This window comes from Hyla sarda, chromosome 8 (assembly GCF_029499605.1).
Source record: "Hyla sarda isolate aHylSar1 chromosome 8, aHylSar1.hap1, whole genome shotgun sequence".
NCBI classification, from domain to species: Eukaryota; Metazoa; Chordata; class Amphibia; order Anura; family Hylidae; genus Hyla; species Hyla sarda.
Window position 1 is genome coordinate 48,828,810 of NC_079196.1, and position 20,999 is coordinate 48,849,808.

Sequence of the window (20,999 nt, forward strand, 5' to 3'; positions counted from 1 at the left end):
TCCCTATCCAGTGAATGGGGATATCTTTTGATTTTGGGACAACCCCTTTATTCTCTCTTTTATCTATTCTCGTGATTTTTGTTATTATGACTGAGACTCTGTTTTTTTTATTTTTTTTAAATAACAGTTTTTTTTTATTTAGAACATATTTTACAACATTTTTAACAGACAATGGAGACTCCAGGTTTAGTTGCTGTGGATGATGGATGTTGGCCTGATCAATTTTTTATTTTTTAAATGTAACTTTAATCATACTGCAGAGGCCAAGTATCTGTTTAAATGTCCCAGCAACTTAATAGCCCAAGACTTGCTGAGATTACAGTAATCAGGATACGGATTTGCCAGAAGTCCCATAGACTTGCATGGCAAAACCGTATCCTGATCACTGTAGTCTCTGGAAAATCCTTGGGCTACGAAGTTGCCAGGAGATTTAAACAGATATCCTGCTGGAGGACAGGGCTGCCATCAGAAATTTTGGGGCCCCTCACACAGCTCAAGGCCTGCCCCCCCCCCCCCTGATAGGATAAGTTATAGATTGCGGGGGGTCCGAGCACTGGGGACCCCCGCTATCTCCCGCACGGGGTCCTGGAAGTTGGCTGGAAGGGTGGCACCCCGCACAGAGCACCGGCCGACATGCCCCTCTATGTACCCCATAGAGATAAATGGAGGCGGTGCGGCTTCATGCAGGGTACAGACGTCAGCTTCCGGGAAACTGCTGGGGCCCTGTGCAGGAGTTCGCGGGGAGCCCAGAGCTTGGAGCCCCTGCGATCTATAACTTATCCCCTATCCTTTGATGTTATTTTTCACCAGACTACTCCTTTAACAGAGGGGCCAACCCAAAGTATATGGAAGTAGCAACTATGAACAGAGAGGCCTACCCAAACTATATAGGGGGTTCTGTATAATTTGGGTAGGCCCCTCTGTTAATAGTTTCCTTCATAGTCGTGGTAGACCCCTCTCAGAGAGGCCTACAACTATATGGGGGGGGGGGAACTATTAGCAAAGACGGGCCTACACTATATAGTTGTTGTATGCCCCTTTTTGCAGCTACTTGTTTCCCCCATATAGTTCATGCCTGAATGCCTCCTCATCGTATCTTTTGCCCAAGCAGCAGGCCCCAGCTGCGCTATTTAGTTCTGCCCGCCTCCACCTCTGCCCCCCCCCCAGCCCCAAATGATCATTATATAATATAATGATCATTTGGGGCTGGGGGGGCCAGAGGCGGAGGCGAGCTGTCGCATTCGCAGAACTAGGTGGCAGGCAGCCCCGGCCCATATAGTTGCTGTTGGCCCCTTTCTGCTGCTAATTGTTGCCCCCATATAGTTTATGCCTGAATGCCTTCAGTCCTCATGACATATTTTGCCCAGGCAGCAGGCCCCAGCTCAGCTGCCTGCCACCTAGTTCTGAGAGTGCCACAGCTCGCCTCCGCCTCCGGTCCCCCCAGCCCCAAATGATCATTATATATTTATAAACATTTATTTATGGCGCCGGCGCTGCTCTATTGCTTATACCACCGCTGCGGCCACCACTCACCTTAGCCAGCACTGCGGAGTGGAGCTGCGACGCACCTGACTTTCTTAGTCAGCAGGCAGCAGAGAGAGAGAGACTCTCCTCTGCTCAGCCTCCGCCACAGCTCTACTGTGAGGCGGCGGCTATATCAATGTGCAGCGGCCGTGTGGGAGTAAATAGCACCTCCCGCCGGCCACTTCAAATTTAAAGAGACAGGCCGGAGGTATCCCTGCTGCATGGAAGCAGCATTGTCCGCAGCGTGACCATGATGACTGTAAGTTATTTTCAGGCAGGAGTGGTGGTGGGCCCACTCACTGACTTGACTGACTACCAGAAAGAAAAAAAAAAGATTCAGGGACGGCCGAGCCCCCCTGAAGCTCCCGGCCCCATGCAAATGTATGGGTTGTACCCCCATGATGGCAGCCCTGCTGGCGGAGCATGGTCAGAGTTATGCTTTATCAATATGTGATTTACTGCAGAGTTATAGCACTGGGACAAAGCTTTAAAGGATAAAACTAGGCCAAACAGGTAAATTTTGGCTAATTTTGGTTGACTATTAATTATAGAACTTGTTGGGTTTCCTCATGTCTGAGGTTTTGTTTGAGCAAAATTTAAGTCACTGCTCACCACTAGAGGGGCCTGGCATCAACTTATTCTCCTATCCCTAATAAAGTAAACACATAGGCTCATCCAAGAGAGAAAAACACAAGCTAAGTTAGCAGAAATAGTTGTCGGCCAACAAGTGTTATGTTTTTTTTTTTTTCTTTAGACTTTTCCAGTTTCCAGACCAAATTGCAAAGAGCAGGAATAGATTTGTGACAAACATTTAAAGGGGTACTCCGTCCCTAGACATCTTATCCCCTATCCAAGGAGTACTTCCACAATCTCGGCTGCGGCACCCCAGACATCCGGTGCATGGAGCGAACTTCACGGCCACTCCCCGCTCATGATGTCACGGCCATGCCCCCTCAATGTAAGTCTATGGGAGGGGGTGTGACGGCCTCACAGGTTACACCAAAAACTTGTGCAAATGCGTTGATACATTTCCAATCGGTATTTCTAACTTATTCTACAAAAAAAAACTGCTAGGAGTCAAATGGTGAAATGAAAAAAAACAGCTCCCCAGGGGGTAAAATGGCAGAATTACCAGTAGAATATTACAAAAAGTCACACTTGGTGCTAGTTGTATAGGCAACACAAAGATTGAAGAACACCTTTATTATCTACTGTAGATTTACAATGTGTCTTTATAATTTATTTATTTATTCTTCATCTATTTCACAAGTACCCAACATTTTCCATCAAGCAGCGTTATACTCTTTTCATCTAATCCTTCTGGAAAATGTGCTCAAAAGCCACTTCATCTGCTGTGATTTTATTTAGGGCGTTATTACTCTATTGAACATAGCAGTGGCCTTTATTCCATAGTATTTCCTTAAAATAACTGAGTGGGATAGATCTTTTGTAAACCAGCCATTGCTTTCCTTGAAAGGACGTGGGAGTAAAGCAACACTTAGAGCTTGACACAAAGCAGAATAGTTTTTTTTCCAAGAAATACAACATTTTTGATTTAAGAAGGTCATCCAATAGATTACACGGGCCTGCACACCTTTGGCGCTATGTGGGTTGTGTTACTTTTTACATAAATAAACATTCTAGCATAATATCATTTTATTCAAATTTCAATACCTATTTTTATTAATTGGATATGATATACAATTTGTATTTGCATATGTACAACAAAAAACCCAGTTGAGGATTCTTTAAAGGGGTAGTCCACAATAGACTACGGTATTAATTTGTCTTAGAATTTTATCCCCAAGAATAATCTGAACACATGGTGGGTTATTTATCATTGTGTTCTATTGTATTTTTGGTCTACAATTGCAAATTTCTTTAATTTTTGCGCTAATTGTGTATTTTTGCGTTTTTTTTCTAAGTTATTTTGACCTTTTGGTGTTGCTAGACGGATGAAGTGACGGATGCAGTGGTCACAAATTTATTATCTGCATGTTTTTGATTTTTGCACAAATTTTGCCGCAAATGGTGCTAAAAAACTGCAAATCTGTGCAAACCTGCAAAAAGATTACTAATCCTGTCTGTTTGCCAAAAATAAAAATTAATCAGCCAGAGTGGAAGAGAGAGAACGAGAGAAAGAGAGAGAGAGGGGGGGGGGGGGGGGGGGGGTGGTAAGGTAGAGAATAAGAATGTTTAAAGACATAAAAAGTTTAAAAAAAATGTGTAAAGGAAAAGTAAAACAGGTGTCCATATGAAACAATCAGATGTATTTTTTAAGGTACAAAAAGGAATGGTAAAGATGTAAGAAACAATAAGATTGTTAGCAATGACCAATATCTCACAATTTCATGTGCCCAAGTTGAAAAAAATATTCGACAAAGTGATGATAAATAAATAAAAAGCATAATAAAAAAAAAGGGTGAAGGATAAAAAAAGAAAAAGAAAAATACCTGTTGAACTAAAACCTCCGTCTCTCGAAGAATAAAGCTAAATAAACCACTATTCAAATGTGAGGGAGACTCTCTTTGCAGACCATCTTTTAGACATTAATTTGCCTTAAAATTTAAACTAAAACAAATAAAACCAAACACACAGACAAACAAGCTCATCAGAAGCAGGGTAGACATGATCTGAAAGCGGCGGAAGAAAATGATCTGGGTGCAGATCTGCGCAAAATGACAATATTATAAATTTTGAGCATCAACGCCAAAAAAATGCATCATGACAAACAACAAAAATGATCTAGCCAAGACCAATATTGATAAATAACCCCCATGGTGTCTCTGTCTCACTTCTGGCTTCCGAAGCAATTAGCTGTAATCTGTGGCTGAGCGCCACCACAGGGGAAATGTGGCATTACATGGTGCATATAAAACACAATGGGGGAGATTTATCAATAATGGTCTTGGCTAGCTCATTTTTGGGGTTTGTCTAGATGCGTTTTTTTGGGCGATGATGCTCCAAATTTATCATATTGTCACAGAGACCAAGATTAATTTTGCGCAGATCTGCACCCAGATCATTCTCTACCCCGCTTTCAGATCATGTCTATCCTGCTTCTAAGACTAGGATTCCACTTAATTTTTTTGGGGCGTTTTTTCACTGAAAAAAAAACGCCAGAAAAAACGCCAGTGCAACTTCCTGCATCTCATGCTTTTGCATTTGCAGTAGGGAAGGGAAAAAATGTATTTAACAAATATTTTTTTTTTTTATAACAATTTTTTTTTAATAAAGTGTGTTTGTGTTGAACTTTTTTCTCTCTTATTTTTTTTTACATGTTTTTAGGTAGTACTACTACTCCCAGCATTGAACACACTGTTCCATGATGGGAGTAGTTGTACCTGTACTAATAGACATATCGCCCGGGGTGTGCAACGCCCATAATATTGCAGAGATGCAGAGCGGCTCTATACAGCGCTCGCATCTCTGCTCTATACTCCGGCCAGTGATGTGAATAGAACATCACTCATTCATACTTTCCGCCCAGAGTGGTGATTGGCCGGATTGGTTGCAGCCAATCCTCGCTCTCAGAGGGAAATATGAATGAGTGAGTGGCCGGCCGGAGTACAGAGCAGAGATGCAAGCGCTGTACAGAGCCGCTCTGCATCTCTGCTATGGACAAGACGATCGCAGCGGGTGTAAGAGACACTTGCTTTGATTGGTCCCTTACTGCAGGTACTACTACTCCCAACATGGAGCACACTCTGCTTCATGCTGGGAGCTGTAGTACCTTCATTAATAGACAGATCGCAGCGAGTGTAACTTCTGACACCTGTTGCGATCTGTCAATTAATGCAGGTACTACAGCTCCCAGCATGGAGCAGAGTGTGCTCCATGTTAGGAGTAGTAGTATCTGCAGTTAAGGAAAGATCACAGCTGATGTCACACAGCTAATGTCACAGCTGATGTCACTCCTGACACTCGCTGTGATCCTCCTGTATAATGTATAGATGGGCGGCCGCTCTTCCATGGTCCCCTGCACTGCCGTATATACACCTATTCATATTTCCCACAGAAAGCTGGAACCATCTGGCCAATCACAGCTCTCTGCAGGAAATATGAATGACTACATATCAGGGTTCACAGACCCCAAAGAAGGTGTCAGAGAAAGGATGTGGATCTGAAAAATTATAGAAAGGTATTGTGCACACTGTATTTGGTTGATATTTCCCATGTGATTTATTGTAAGGCAGTCATACAATTAATATTTATTATGTTTTAGTTCTTAGAGCTTCATCAGATACAGGATGCGATATGAGATCAAGGAGAACATAGGTTTCAATGCTGTGTGTAGAGCAGAGGTCAATTCTGGTGTGTAGAGCAGAGGTGAATGTTGGTGTGTAGAGCACCGATCAGTGCTGGTGTGTAGAGCAGGGGTCAATGCTGGTGTGAGGAGCAGAGGTCAATGCTGGTGTGTAGAGCAGAGCTCAATGCTGGTGTGTAGAGCAGAGGTCAATGCTGGTGTGTAGAGCAGAGGTCAATGCTGGTGTGTAGAGCAGAGCTCAATGCTGGTGTGTAGAGCAGAGGTCAATGCTGGTGTGTAGAGCGGAGGTTAATGCTGGTGTGTAGAGCACTGATCAATGCTGATGTGTAGAGCAGAGATCAATGCTGGTGTGTAGAGCACCTATCAATGCTGGTGTGTAGAGCAGTAGTCAATGCTGGTGTGTAGAGCAGAGGTCAATGCTGGTGTGTAGAGCAGAGGTCAATGCTGGTGTGTAGAGCAGAGCTCAATGCTGGTGTGTAGAGCAGAGGTCAATGCTGGTGTGTAGAGCGGAGGTTAATGCTGGTGTGTAGAGCACCGATCAATGCTGGTGTGTAGAGCAGAGATCAATGCTGGTGTGTAGAGCACCTATCAATGCTGGTGTGTAGAGCAGTAGTCAATGCTGATGTGTAGAGCAGAGGTCAATGCTGGTGTGTAGAGCAGAGGTCAATGCTGGTGTGTAGAGCAGTAGTCAATGCTGATGTGTAGAGCAGAGGTCAATGCTGGTGTGTAGATCACCGATCAATGCTGGTGTGTAGATCAACGAACAATGCTGGTGTGTAGAGCACAGGTCAATGCTGATGTTTAGAGCAGCGATCAGTGCTGGTGTGTAGAGCAGAGCTCAATGCTGGTGTGTAGAGCAGAGGTCAATGCTGGTGTGTAGAGCAGAGGTCAATGCTGGTGTGTAGAGCAGAGGTCAATGCTGGTGTGTAGAGCAGAGGTCAATGATGAAGTGTAGAGCAGAGATCAATGCTGTTGTGTAGAGCAGAGGTCAATGCTGGTGTGTAGAGAAGAGGTCAATGCTGGTGTGTAGAGCACCGATCAATGCTGGTGTGTAGAGCAGAGGTCAATGCTGGTGTGTAGAGCAGAGGCCAATGCTGGTGTGTAGAGCAGAGGCCAATGCTGGTGTGTAAAGCAGAGGTCAATGCTGGTGTGTAGAGCAGAGGCCAATGCTGTTGTTTAGAGCGAAGGTCAATGCCGATGTGTAGAGCAGTGATCAATGCTGGTGTGTAGAGCAGAGGTCAATGCTGGTGTGTAGATTTGCGATCAATGCTGGTGTGCAGAGCAGAGGTCAATGCTGGTGTGTAGAGTACCGATCAATGCTAGTATGTAGAGCATAGGTCAATGCTGATGTTTAGAGCAGAGGACAATGCTGGTGTGTAGAGCAGCGATCAGTGCTGGTGTGTAGAGCAGAGCTCAATGCTGGTGTGTAGAGCAGAGGTCAATGCTGGAGTGTAGAGCAGAGATCAATGCTGGTGTTTAGAGCAGAGGTCAATGCTGGTGTGTAGAGCAACGATCAGTGCTGGTGTGCAGAGCAGAGCTCCATGCTGGTGTGTAGAGCAGAGCTCAATGCTGGTGTGTAGAGCTGAGGTCAATGCTGGTGTGTAGAGCACCGATCAATGCTGGTGTTTAGAGCAGAGGACAATGCTGGTGTGTAGAGCAGAGGTCAATGCTGGTGTGTAGAGCAGAGGTCAATGCTGGTGTGTAGAGCAGAGGTCAATGCTGGTGTGTAGAGCAGAGATCAATGCTGATGTGTAGAGCAGAGGTCAATGCTGGTGTGTAAAGCAGAGCTCAATGCTGGTGTGTAGAGCAGAGGTCAATGCTGGTGTGTAGAGTAGAGCTCAATGCTGTTGTGTAGAGCAGAGGTCAATGCTGATGTGTAGAGCAGAGGTCAATGCTGGTGTGTAGAGCACCTATCAATGCTGGTGTGTAGAGCACCGTTCAATTCTGGTGTGTAGAGCAGAGGTCAATGCTGGTGTGTAGAGCAGAGGTCAATGCTGGTGTGTAGAGCAGAGGCCAATGCTGGTGTGTAGAGAAGAGATCAATGCTGGTGTGTAAAGCAGATGTCAATGCTGGTGTGTAGAGGACCGATCCATGCTGGTGTGTATAGCACCGATCAATGCTGGTGTGTAGAGCAGAGGTCAATGCTGGTGTGTAGAGCAAAGGCCAATGCTGTTGTTTAGAGCGGAGGTCAATGCTGGTGTGTAGGGCAGCGCTCAATGCTGGTGTGTAGAGCAGAGGTCAATGCTGGTGTGTAGAGTACCGATCAATGCTGGTGTGCAGAGCATAGGTCAATGCTGGTGTGTAGAGTACCGATCAATGCTAGTGTGTAGAGCAGAGGTCAATGCTGGAGTGTAGAGCAGAGATCAATGCTGGTGTTTAGAGCAGAGGTCAATGCTGGTGTGTAGAGCAGCGATCAGTGCTGGTGTGCAGAGCAGAGCTCCATGCTGGTGTGTAGAGCAGAGCTCAATGCTGGTGTGTAGAGCAGAGGTCAATGCTGGTGTGTAGAGCACCGATCAATGCTGGTGTTTAGAGCAGAGGTCAATGCTGGTGTGTAGAGCAGAGGTCAATGCTCGTGTGTAGAGCAGAGCTCAATGCTGGTGTGTAGAGCAGAGGTCAATGCTGGTGTGTAGAGCAGAGGTCAATGCTGGTGTGTAGAGCAGAGGTCAATGCTGGTTTGTAGAGCAGAGCTCAATGCTGGTGTGTAGAGCAGAGCTCAATGCTGGTGTGTAGAGCAGAGGTCAATGCTGGTGTGTAGAGCAGAGGTCAATGCTGGTGTGTAGAGCAGAGGTCAATGCTGATGTGTAGAGCAGAGGTCAATGCTGGAGTGTAGAGCAGAGATCAATGCTGTTGTGTAGAGCAGAGGTCAATGCTGGTGTGTAGAGCAGAGGTCAATGCTGGTGTGTAGAGCACCTATCAATGCTGGTGTGTAGAGCACCGTTCAATGCTGGTGTGTAGAGCAGAGGTCAATGCTTGTGTGTAGAGCAGAGGTCAATGCTGGTGTGTAGAGCAGAGGCCAATGCTGGTGTGTAGAGCAGAGATCAATGCTGGTGTGTAAAGCAGATGTCAATGCTGGTGTGTAGAGGACCGATCCATGCTGGTGTGTAAAGCACCGATCAATGCTGGTGTGTAGAGCAGAGGTCAATGCTGCTGTGTAGAGCAGAGGCCAATGCTGTTGTTTAGAGCGGAGGTCAATGCTGGTGTGTAGGGCAGCGATCAATGCTGGTGTGTAGAGCAGAGGTCAATGCTGGTGTGTAGAGTACCGATCAATGCTGGTGTGCAGAGCATAGGTCAATGCTGGTGTGTAGAGTACCGATCAATGCTAGTGTGTAGAGCAGAGGTCAATGCTGGAGTGTAGAGCAGAGCTCAATGCTGGTGTGCAGAGCAGAGCTCAATGCTGGTGTGTAGAGCAGCGATCAATGCTGGTGTGTAGAGCAGAGGTCAATGCTGGTGTGTAGAGCACCGATCAATGCTGTTGTGTAGAGCAGAGGTCAATGCTGGTGTGTAGAGCAGAGGTCAATGCTGGTGTGTAGAGCACCTATCAATGCTGGTGTGTAGAGCACCGTTCAATGCTGGTGTGCAGAGCAGAGGTCAATGCTTGTGTGTAGAGCAGAGGTCAATGCTGGTGTGTAGAGCAGAGGCCAATGCTGGTGTGTAGAGCAGAGATCAATGCTGGTGTGTAAAGCAGATGTCAATGCTGGTGTGTAGAGGACCGATCCATGCTGGTGTGTAAAGCACCGATCAATGCTGGTGTGTAGAGCAGAGGTCAATGCTGCTGTGTAGAGCAGAGGCCAATGCTGTTGTTTAGAGCGGAGGTCAATGCTGGTGTGTAGGGCAGCGATCAATGCTGGTGTGTAGAGCAGAGGTCAATGCTGGTGTGTAGAGTACCGATCAATGCTGGTGTGCAGAGCATAGGTCAATGCTGGTGTGTAGAGTACCGATCAATGCTAGTGTGTAGAGCAGAGGTCAATGCTGGAGTGTAGAGCAGAGATCAATGCTGGTGTTTAGAGCAGAGGTCAATGCTGGTGTGTAGAGCAGCGATCAGTGCTGGTGTGCAGAGCAGAGCTCCATGCTGGTGTGTAGAGCAGAGCTCAATGCTGGTGTGTAGAGCAGAGGTCAATGCTGGTGTGTAGAGCACCGATCAATGCTGGTGTTTAGAGCCGAGGTCAATGCTGGTGTGTAGAGCAGAGGTCAATGCTGGTGTGTAGAGCAGAGGTCAATGCTAGTGTGTAGAGCAGAGGTCAATGCTGGAGTGTAGAGCACAGATCGATGCTGGTGTTTAGAGCAGAGGACAATGCTGGTGTTTAGAGCAGAGGTCAATGCTGGTGTGTAGAGCAGAGGTCAATGCTGGTGTGTAGAGCAGAGGTCAATGCTGGAGTGTAGAGCACAGATCGATGCTGGTGTTTAGAGCAGAGGACAATGCTGGTGTTTAGAGCAGAGGTCAATGCTGGTGTGTAGAGCAGAGGTCAATGCAGGTGTTTAGAGCAGACTTCAATGCTGGTGTGTAGAGCAGAGGTCAATGCTGGTGTGTAGAGCAGAGATCAATGCTGGTGTTTAGAGCAGAGGTCAATGCTGGTGTGTAGAGCAGAGGTCAATGCTGGTGTGTAGAGCAGAGATCAATGCTGGTGTGTAGAGCAGAGGTCAATGCTGGTGTGTAGAGCAGAGGCAAATGCTGGTGTGTAGAGCGGAGGTCAATGCTGGTGTGTAAAGCAGCCATCAATGCTGGTGTGTAGAGCAGCCATCAATGCTGGTGTGTAGAGCAGAGGTCAATGCTGGTGTGTAGAGCAGAGGTCAATGCTGGTGTGTAGAGCAGAGGTCAATGCTGGTGTTTAGAGCAGAGGTCAATGCTTGTGTGTAGAGCAGAGGTCAATGCTGGTGTGTAGAGCAGAGGACAATGCTGGTGTGTAGAGCAGCGATCAGTGCTGGTGTGTAGAGCAGAGGTCAATGCTGGTGTGTAGAGCAGAGGTCAATGCTGGTGTGTAGAGCAGAGGTCAATGCTGGAGTGTACAGCACAGATCGATGCTGGTGTTTAGAGCAGAGGACAATGCTGGTGTGTAGAGCAGTCATCAGTGCTGGTGTGCAGAGCAGAGGTCAATGTTGGTGTGTAGAGCACCGATCAATGCTGGTGTTTAGAGCAGAGGTCAATGCTTGTGTGTAGAGCAGAGGTCAATGCTGGTGTGTAGAGCAGAGATCAATGCTGGTGTGTAGAGCACTGATCAATGCTGGTGTGTAGAGCAGAGGTCAATGCTGGTGTGTAGAGCAGGGGCAAATGTTGGTGTCTAGAGCGGAGGTCAATGCTGGTGTGTAGAGCAGCCATCAATGCTGGTCTGTAGAGCAGAGGTCAATGCTGGTGTGTAGAGCAGAGGTCAATGCTGGTGTGTAGAGCAGAGGTCAATGCTGGTGTTTAGAGCAGAGGTCAATGCTGGTGTGTAGAGCAGAGGTCAATGCTGGTGTGTAGAGCAGAGGTCAATGCTGGAGTGTAGAGCACAGATCGATGCTGGTGTTTAGAGCAGAGGACAATGCTGGTGTTTAGAGCAGAGGTCAATGCTGGTGTGTAGAGCAGAGGTCAATGCTGGTGTGTAGAGCAAAGGTCAATGCTGGAGTGTAGAGCACAGATCGATGCTGGTGTTTAGAGCAGAGGACAATGCTGTTGTTTAGAGCAGAGGTCAATGCTGGTGTGTAGAGCAGAGGTCAATGCTGGTGTTTAGAGCAGAGGTCAATGCTGGTGTGTAGAGCAGAGGTCAATGCTGGTGTGTAGAGCACAGATCAATGCTGGTGTTTAGAGCAGAGGTCAATGCTGGTGTGTAGAGCAGAGGTCAATGCTGGTGTGTAGAGCAGAGATCAATGCTGGTGTGTAGAGCACTGATCAATGCTGGTGTGTAGAGCAGAGGTCAATGCTGGTGTGTAGAGCAGAGGCAAATGCTGGTGTGTAGAGCAGAGGTCAATGCTGGTGTGTAGAGCAGCCATCAATGCTAGTGTGTAGAGCAGAGGTCAATGCTGGTGTGTAGAGCAGAGGTCAATGCTGGTGTGTAGAGCAGAGGTCAATGCTGGTGTTTAGAGCAGAGGACAATGCTGGTGTGTAGAGCAGAGGACAATGATGGTGTGTAGAGCAGCGATCAGTGCTGGTGTGTAGAGCAGATGTCAATGCTGGTGTGTAGAGCAGAGGTCAATGCTGGTGTGTAGAGCAGAGGTCAATGCTGGAGTGTAGAGCAGAGGCAAATGCTGGTGTGTAGAGCAGAGGTCAATGCTGGTGTGTAGAGCAGCCATCAATGCTAGTGTGTAGAGCAGAGGTCAATGCTGGTGTGTAGAGCAGAGGTCAATGCTGGTGTGTAGAGCAGAGGTCAATGCTGGTGTTTAGAGCAGAGGACAATGCTGGTGTGTAGAGCAGAGGACAATGATGGTGTGTAGAGCAGCGATCAGTGCTGGTGTGTAGAGCAGATGTCAATGCTGGTGTGTAGAGCAGAGGTCAATGCTGGTGTGTAGAGCAGAGGTCAATGCTGGAGTGTAGAGCACAGATCGATGCTGGTGTTTAGAGCAGAGGACAATGCTGGTGTGTAGAGCAGCGATCAGTGCTGGTGTGCAGAGCAGAGCTCCATGCTGGTGTGTAGAGCAGAGGTCAATGCTGGAGTGTAGAGCACAGATTGATGCTGGTGTTTAGAGCAGAGGACAATGCTGGTGTTTAGAGCAGAGGTCAATGCTGGTGTGTAGAGCAGAGGTCAATGCTGGTGTGTAGAGCAAAGGTCAATGCTGGAGTGTAGAGCACAGATCGATGCTGGTGTTTAGAGCAGAGGACAATGCTGGTGTTTAGAGCAGAGGTCAATGCTGGTGTTTAGAGCAGAGGTCAATGCTGGTGTGTAGAGCAGAGGTCAATGCTGGTCTGTAGAGCACAGATCAATGATGGTGTTTAGAGCAGAGGTCAATGCTGGTGTGTAGAGCAGAGGTCAATGCTGGTGTGTAGAGCACTCATCAATTCTGGTGTGTAGAGCAGAGGTCAATGCTGGTGTGTAGAGCAGAGGCAAATGCTGGTGTGTAGAGCAGAGGTCAATGCTGGTGTGTAGAGCAGCCATCAATGCTGGTGTGTAGAGCAGAGGTCAATGCTGGTGTGTAGAGCAGAGGTCAATGCTGGTGTGTAGAGCAGATGTCAATGCTGGAGTGTAGAGCACAGATCGATGCTGGTGTTTAGAGCAGAGGACAATGCTGGTGTGTAGAGCAGCGATCAGTGCTGGTGTGCAGAGCAGAGCTCCATGCTGGTGTGTAGAGCAGAGGTCAATGCTGGTGTGTAGAGCACCGATCAATGCTGGTGTTTAGAGCAGAGGTCAATGCTGGTGTGTAGAGCAGAGGTCAATGCTGGTGTGTAGAGCACCGATCAATGCTGGTGTTTAGAGCAGAGTTCAATGCTGGTGTGTAGAGCAGAGATCAATGCTGGTGTGTAGAGCAGAGGCCAATGCTAGTGTGTAGAGCGGAGGTCAATGCTGGTGTGTAGAGCAGCGATCAATGCTGGTGTGTAGAGCAGAGGTCAATGCTGGTGTGTAGAGCACTGATCAGTGCTGGTGTGTAGAGCAGAGGTCAATGCTGGTGTGTAGAGCAGAGGTCAATGCTGGTGTGTAGAGCAGAGGTCAATGCTGGTGTGTAGAGCAGTAGTCAATGCTGGTGTGTAGAGCAGTAGTCAATGCTGGTGTGTAGAGCAGAGGTTAATGCTGGTGTGTAGAGCAGAGGTCAATGCTGGTGTGTAGAGCAGAGGTCAATGCTGGTGTGTAGAGCAGAGGTCAATGCTGGTGTGTAGAGCACTGATGAGTGCTGGTGTGTAGAGCAGAGGTCAATGCTGGTGTGTAGAGCAGAGGTCAATGCTGGTGTGTAGAGCACAGATCGATGCTGGTGTTTAGAGCAGAGGACAATGCTGGTGTGTAGAGCAGCGATCAGTGCTGGTGTGCAGAGCAGAGCTCCATGCTGGTGTGTAGAGCAGAGGTCAATGCTGGTGTGTAGAGCAGTAGTCAATGCTGGTGTGTAGAGCAGTAGTCAATGCTGGTGTGTAGAGCAGAGGTCAATGCTGGTGTGTAGAGCAGAGGCAAATGCTGGTGTGTAGAGCAGAGGTCAATGCTGGTGTGTAGAGCAGCCATCAATGCTGGTGTGTAGAGCAGAGGTCAATGCTGGTGTGTAGAGCAGAGGTCAATGCTGGTGTGTAGAGCAGATGTCAATGCTGGAGTGTAGAGCACAGATCGATGCTGGTGTTTAGAGCAGAGGACAATGCTGGTGTGTAGAGCAGCGATCAGTGCTGGTGTGCAGAGCAGAGCTCCATGCTGGTGTGTAGAGCAGAGGTCAATGCTGGTGTGTAGAGCACCGATCAATGCTGGTGTTTAGAGCAGAGGTCAATGCTGGTGTGTAGAGCAGAGGTCAATGCTGGTGTGTAGAGCACCGATCAATGCTGGTGTTTAGAGCAGAGTTCAATGCTGGTGTGTAGAGCAGAGATCAATGCTGGTGTGTAGAGCAGAGGCCAATGCTAGTGTGTAGAGCGGAGGTCAATGCTGGTGTGTAGAGCAGCGATCAATGCTGGTGTGTAGAGCAGAGGTCAATGCTGGTGTGTAGAGCACTGATCAGTGCTGGTGTGTAGAGCAGAGGTCAATGCTGGTGTGTAGAGCAGAGGTCAATGCTGGTGTGTAGAGCAGAGGTCAATGCTGGTGTGTAGAGCAGTAGTCAATGCTGGTGTGTAGAGCAGTAGTCAATGCTGGTGTGTAGAGCAGAGGTCAATGCTGGTGTGTAGAGCAGAGGTCAATGCTGGTGTGTAGAGCAGAGGTCAATGCTGGTGTGTAGAGCAGAGGTCAATGCTGGTGTGTAGAGCACTGATGAGTGCTGGTGTGTAGAGCAGAGGTCAATGCTGGTGTGTAGAGCAGAGGTCAATGCTGGTGTGTAGAGCACAGATCGATGCTGGTGTTTAGAGCAGAGGACAATGCTGGTGTGTAGAGCAGCGATCAGTGCTGGTGTGCAGAGCAGAGCTCCATGCTGGTGTGTAGAGCAGAGGTCAATGCTGGTGTGTAGAGCAGTAGTCAATGCTGGTGTGTAGAGCAGTAGTCAATGCTGGTGTGTAGAGCAGAGGTCAATGCTGGTGTGTAGAGCACCGATCAATGCTGGTGTTTAGAGCAGAGTTCAATGCTTGTGTGTAGAGCAGAGGTCAATGCTGGTGTGTAGAGCAGAGGTCAATGCTGGTGTGTAGAGCACCGATCAATGCTGGTGTTTAGAGCAGAGTTCAATGCTTGTGTGTAGAGCAGTAGTCAATGCTGGTGTGTAGAGCAGAGGTCAATGCTGGTGTGTAGAGCAGAGGTCAATGCTGGTGTGTAGAGCAGAGGTCAATGCTGGTGTTTAGAGCAGAGGACAATGCTGGTGTGTAGAGCAGAGGACAATGATGGTGTGTAGAGCAGCGATCAGTGCTGGTGTGTAGAGCAGATGTCAATGCTGGTGTGTAGAGCAGAGGTCAATGCTGGTGTGTAGAGCAGAGGTCAATGCTGGAGTGTAGAGCAGAGGCAAATGCTGGTGTGTAGAGCAGAGGTCAATGCTGGTGTGTAGAGCAGCCATCAATGCTAGTGTGTAGAGCAGAGGTCAATGCTGGTGTGTAGAGCAGAGGTCAATGCTGGTGTGTAGAGCAGAGGTCAATGCTGGTGTTTAGAGCAGAGGACAATGCTGGTGTGTAGAGCAGAGGACAATGATGGTGTGTAGAGCAGCGATCAGTGCTGGTGTGTAGAGCAGATGTCAATGCTGGTGTGTAGAGCAGAGGTCAATGCTGGTGTGTAGAGCAGAGGTCAATGCTGGAGTGTAGAGCACAGATCGATGCTGGTGTTTAGAGCAGAGGACAATGCTGGTGTGTAGAGCAGCGATCAGTGCTGGTGTGCAGAGCAGAGCTCCATGCTGGTGTGTAGAGCAGAGGTCAATGCTGGAGTGTAGAGCACAGATTGATGCTGGTGTTTAGAGCAGAGGACAATGCTGGTGTTTAGAGCAGAGGTCAATGCTGGTGTGTAGAGCAGAGGTCAATGCTGGTGTGTAGAGCAAAGGTCAATGCTGGAGTGTAGAGCACAGATCGATGCTGGTGTTTAGAGCAGAGGACAATGCTGGTGTTTAGAGCAGAGGTCAATGCTGGTGTTTAGAGCAGAGGTCAATGCTGGTGTGTAGAGCAGAGGTCAATGCTGGTCTGTAGAGCACAGATCAATGATGGTGTTTAGAGCAGAGGTCAATGCTGGTGTGTAGAGCAGAGGTCAATGCTGGTGTGTAGAGCACTCATCAATTCTGGTGTGTAGAGCAGAGGTCAATGCTGGTGTGTAGAGCAGAGGCAAATGCTGGTGTGTAGAGCAGAGGTCAATGCTGGTGTGTAGAGCAGCCATCAATGCTGGTGTGTAGAGCAGAGGTCAATGCTGGTGTGTAGAGCAGAGGTCAATGCTGGTGTGTAGAGCAGATGTCAATGCTGGAGTGTAGAGCACAGATCGATGCTGGTGTTTAGAGCAGAGGACAATGCTGGTGTGTAGAGCAGCGATCAGTGCTGGTGTGCAGAGCAGAGCTCCATGCTGGTGTGTAGAGCAGAGGTCAATGCTGGTGTGTAGAGCACCGATCAATGCTGGTGTTTAGAGCAGAGGTCAATGCTGGTGTGTAGAGCAGAGGTCAATGCTGGTGTGTAGAGCACCGATCAATGCTGGTGTTTAGAGCAGAGTTCAATGCTGGTGTGTAGAGCAGAGATCAATGCTGGTGTGTAGAGCAGAGGCCAATGCTAGTGTGTAGAGCGGAGGTCAATGCTGGTGTGTAGAGCAGCGATCAATGCTGGTGTGTAGAGCAGAGGTCAATGCTGGTGTGTAGAGCACTGATCAGTGCTGGTGTGTAGAGCAGAGGTCAATGCTGGTGTGTAGAGCAGAGGTCAATGCTGGTGTGTAGAGCAGAGGTCAATGCTGGTGTGTAGAGCAGTAGTCAATGCTGGTGTGTAGAGCAGTAGTCAATGCTGGTGTGTAGAGCAGAGGTCAATGCTGGTGTGTAGAGCAGAGGTCAATGCTGGTGTGTAGAGCAGAGGTCAATGCTGGTGTGTAGAGCAGAGGTCAATGCTGGTGTGTAGAGCACTGATGAGTGCTGGTGTGTAGAGCAGAGGTCAATGCTGGTGTGTAGAGCAGAGGTCAATGCTGGTGTGTAGAGCACAGATCGATGCTGGTGTTTAGAGCAGAGGACAATGCTGGTGTGTAGAGCAGCGATCAGTGCTGGTGTGCAGAGCAGAGCTCCATGCTGGTGTGTAGAGCAGAGGTCAATGCTGGTGTGTAGAGCAGTAGTCAATGCTGGTGTGTAGAGCAGTAGTCAATGCTGGTGTGTAGAGCAGAGGTCAATGCTGGTGTGTAGAGCAGAGGCAAATGCTGGTGTGTAGAGCAGAGGTCAATGCTGGTGTGTAGAGCAGCCATCAATGCTGGTGTGTAGAGCAGAGGTCAATGCTGGTGTGTAGAGCAGAGGTCAATGCTGGTGTGTAGAGCAGATGTCAATGCTGGAGTGTAGAGCACAGATCGATGCTGGTGTTTAGAGCAGAGGACAATGCTGGTGTGTAGAGCAGCGATCAGTGCTGGTGTGCAGAGCAGAGCTCCATGCTGGTGTGTAGAGCAGAGGTCAATGCTGGTGTGTAGAGCACCGATCAATGCTGGTGTTTAGAGCAGAGGTCAATGCTGGTGTGTAGAGCAGAGGTCAATGCTGGTGTGTAGAGCACCGATCAATGCTGGTGTTTAGAGCAGAGTTCAATGCTGGTGTGTAGAGCAGAGATCAATGCTGGTGTGTAGAGCAGAGGCCAATGCTAGTGTGTAGAGCGGAGGTCAATGCTGGTGTGTAGAGCAGCGATCAATGCTGGTGTGTAGAGCAGAGGTCAATGCTGGTGTGTAGAGCACTGATCAGTGCTGGTGTGTAGAGCAGAGGTCAATGCTGGTGTGTAGAGCAGAGGTCAATGCTGGTGTGTAGAGCAGAGGTCAATGCTGGTGTGTAGAGCAGTAGTCAATGCTGGTGTGTAGAGCAGTAGTCAATGCTGGTGTGTAGAGCAGAGGTCAATGCTGGTGTGTAGAGCAGAGGTCAATGCTGGTGTGTAGAGCAGAGGTCAATGCTGGTGTGTAGAGCAGAGGTCAATGCTGGTGTGTAGAGCACTGATGAGTGCTGGTGTGTAGAGCAGAGGTCAATGCTGGTGTGTAGAGCAGAGGTCAATGCTGGTGTGTAGAGCACAGATCGATGCTGGTGTTTAGAGCAGAGGACAATGCTGGTGTGTAGAGCAGCGATCAGTGCTGGTGTGCAGAGCAGAGCTCCATGCTGGTGTGTAGAGCAGAGGTCAATGCTGGTGTGTAGAGCAGTAGTCAATGCTGGTGTGTAGAGCAGTAGTCAATGCTGGTGTGTAGAGCAGAGGTCAATGCTGGTGTGTAGAGCACCGATCAATGCTGGTGTTTAGAGCAGAGTTCAATGCTTGTGTGTAGAGCAGAGGTCAATGCTGGTGTGTAGAGCAGAGGTCAATGCTGGTGTGTAGAGCACCGATCAATGCTGGTGTTTAGAGCAGAGTTCAATGCTTGTGTGTAGAGCAGTAGTCAATGCTGGTGTGTAGAGCAGAGGTCAATGCTGGAGTGTAGAGCAGAGGTCAATGCTGGTGTGTAGAGCAGAGGTCAATGCTGGTGTGTAGAGCAGAGGTTAATGTCGGTATAAAGAGCAACAGTCAATGATGATGTGTAGAGCAATGACTCAATAAATTTCTAATTGAATCGCAAAAAAACAACAGTGTGCAGAGTACCTCGTTAGCATATGTACTAAGACATCATTTCGATGACCACTAACTTACTACTAAAGGGAATTAAGCATTAACCATCAATGTGACAGTACAGTATGTAGGTGCTATTATGCTAATCTGTTGATGACACTAGGAAGGGTGGCCACAGGGAATTTGGTTCTCAAGTAGTGACTATTTTTACAATTGCCATAAATACATTTCCTACTATCCTAGGGCTGAATAGTTGCTTCACATGGTATTTTTTTATTTATTTTTTTTACCGTTTTCAATTTCTGGGGTAAAGAAATTGTTATATTTGAAGTTATTAATATTTTGGCATTTACTAAGTCATACCAAACGAAATTATATCATAGAGTCTTTATATATATATATATATATATATATATATATATATATATATATATATATATCATAGAGTCTTTATGGGTCTGTATGATGGACCTATAGTCACTCTCTGTGTTGTATCTGTGAGGTGCTGTATACTTTCTTATAAATAATACAGGGGAAGACAACTTCTATATTGTGACATGCGATAGGACAATTCTTATTATTAGCTCGAGAGAAGACCGGTTGGAATATGCATAATGATATATCCCTTGTCATATAGTGAAGGATATTACTTACGTAAGACACAGACTGAGATGTAATCAGTGGTAGTTGACTGTATCCACACTGGGTGGTAATTATCAGGTGACAGCCGTATCATTTGTATGCCATAAATATTATGCTTTGTCAACAGTCCCAGTAAATATGGTATTATATTAGCTTTCTTTTCTTTAGGTAGTTATCTCCTACTGGTAAATATACAAAACATAAACCAGAATTGATTGCTATTCTAAACATAGCATTTAAAGGAACTTTAAACATTTATGACTTCAACTTGTAAATATGTCATAAAAGTTTAATTTTGAAAAAAAATCTGTTTATTATTTACTGCAACCCCCCACAGAGATAGCTGTGTAAAAAAAAAGTTATAATATTAATATATACATAACAATTTAACATTTCATCTCACATCTTTAATAGAGCATATTGAGTAAACATCCACAGTGCAGGGAGGAAGAGTAAATGAACCCGTGTCAATGGCTTCTCGTATTAGGCAAAGGTGTTTTAATTAAGGAGATATGATTGGAATTGTAGATATTACTAATGAAATGCCTGGTCAGTGACAAATCTGTTATTCTCAGGTTAGGGTGAATGAGTGAATTTTGGTGGAGGTCGCCCATCTATGCAAAGATTCCATAGTGTAAACATTCCCTAAACATACATACCCACAATGTTTGGGTACATTGGATCAACTGGTGCCAAAAAATTAAACAGGTTTGAAAATTACTTTTATTTTAAAATCTTAATCCTTCCAGTACGTATCAGCTGCTGTATATTACAGAGGAAGTTCTTTTCTTTTTAAATTAATTTTCTGCTGACACCTCTGTCCATGTCAGGAACTGTCCAGAGAAGGAGAAAATCTCCATAGCAAACCTCTCCTGCTCTGGACAGTTCCTGAGATGGACAGCGGTATCAGCAGAAAAGAAATTCAAAAATAACTTCCTGTGGAGCATACATCAGCTGATAAGTACTGGAAGGATCAAGATTTTTTAATAGAAATAATTTACAAATCTGTTTACCTTTCTGGAAACAGTTGGTTTAAAAAAAATGTTTCACCGGAGTACCTCTTTAAAGGTGGAAACTCATTTTAAAGGGGTGCTCTGGTGGAAAACTTTTATTTTAATTTAATTTTTTTCAAATCAACTGGTGCCAGAAAGTTGTACAGATTTGATATGGAAGTAATTTACATATCAATTTAACTTTCTAGCACCAGTTGTTTTGAAAAAAAAATAAAAATTTCACCGGGGTACCCCTTAAAGTATCTACAGGTAAAAGGGTCCAGTAAATCTGGGAAACCACCCAAAATAGTTTCATAAAGGTCTTCTAGAGCGGACGTATTCTCATGAACAAGGGACATATGATGAATCTTAAAATCAAGTACAGAAAATCATATTATAAAGCTAAGATGATCTTACAGTATTCTACGGATTTACATCATCTATCAAGAAAAGTCCTTTTGTACGTAACAAGGCATTAAAGGGGTACTCCATTGGAGGAAAAAAAATTTTTTAAATCAACTGGTGCCAGAAAGGTAAACAGATTTGTAAATCACTTCTATTAAAAAAAAATCTTAATTCTTCCTGTACTTATTAGCTGCTGAATACTACAGTGGAAATTCTATTCTGTTTGAAACACAGAGCTCTCTGCTGACATCATGAGCACAGTGCTCTCTGCTGACATATCTGTCCATTTTAGGAACTTCTCAGAGTAAAAGAAAATCCCCATAGCAAACATATGCTGTTCTGGACAGTTCCTAAAATGGACAGAGATGTCAGCAGAGAGCACTGTGCTCGTTATGTCAGCAGACAGCTCTGTGTTTCAAAAAGAAAATAATTTCCGCTG

General features: G+C 46.5%; 1 protein-coding gene across 5 annotated transcripts in view; it reads left to right on the forward strand.

Moving 5' to 3' along the window:
• The window catches only part of B3GALT1 (beta-1,3-galactosyltransferase 1), a 443,777-nt gene that overhangs the window by 153,850 nt on the left and 268,928 nt on the right, over nucleotides 1-20,999 (forward strand). The window lies entirely within an intron of this gene.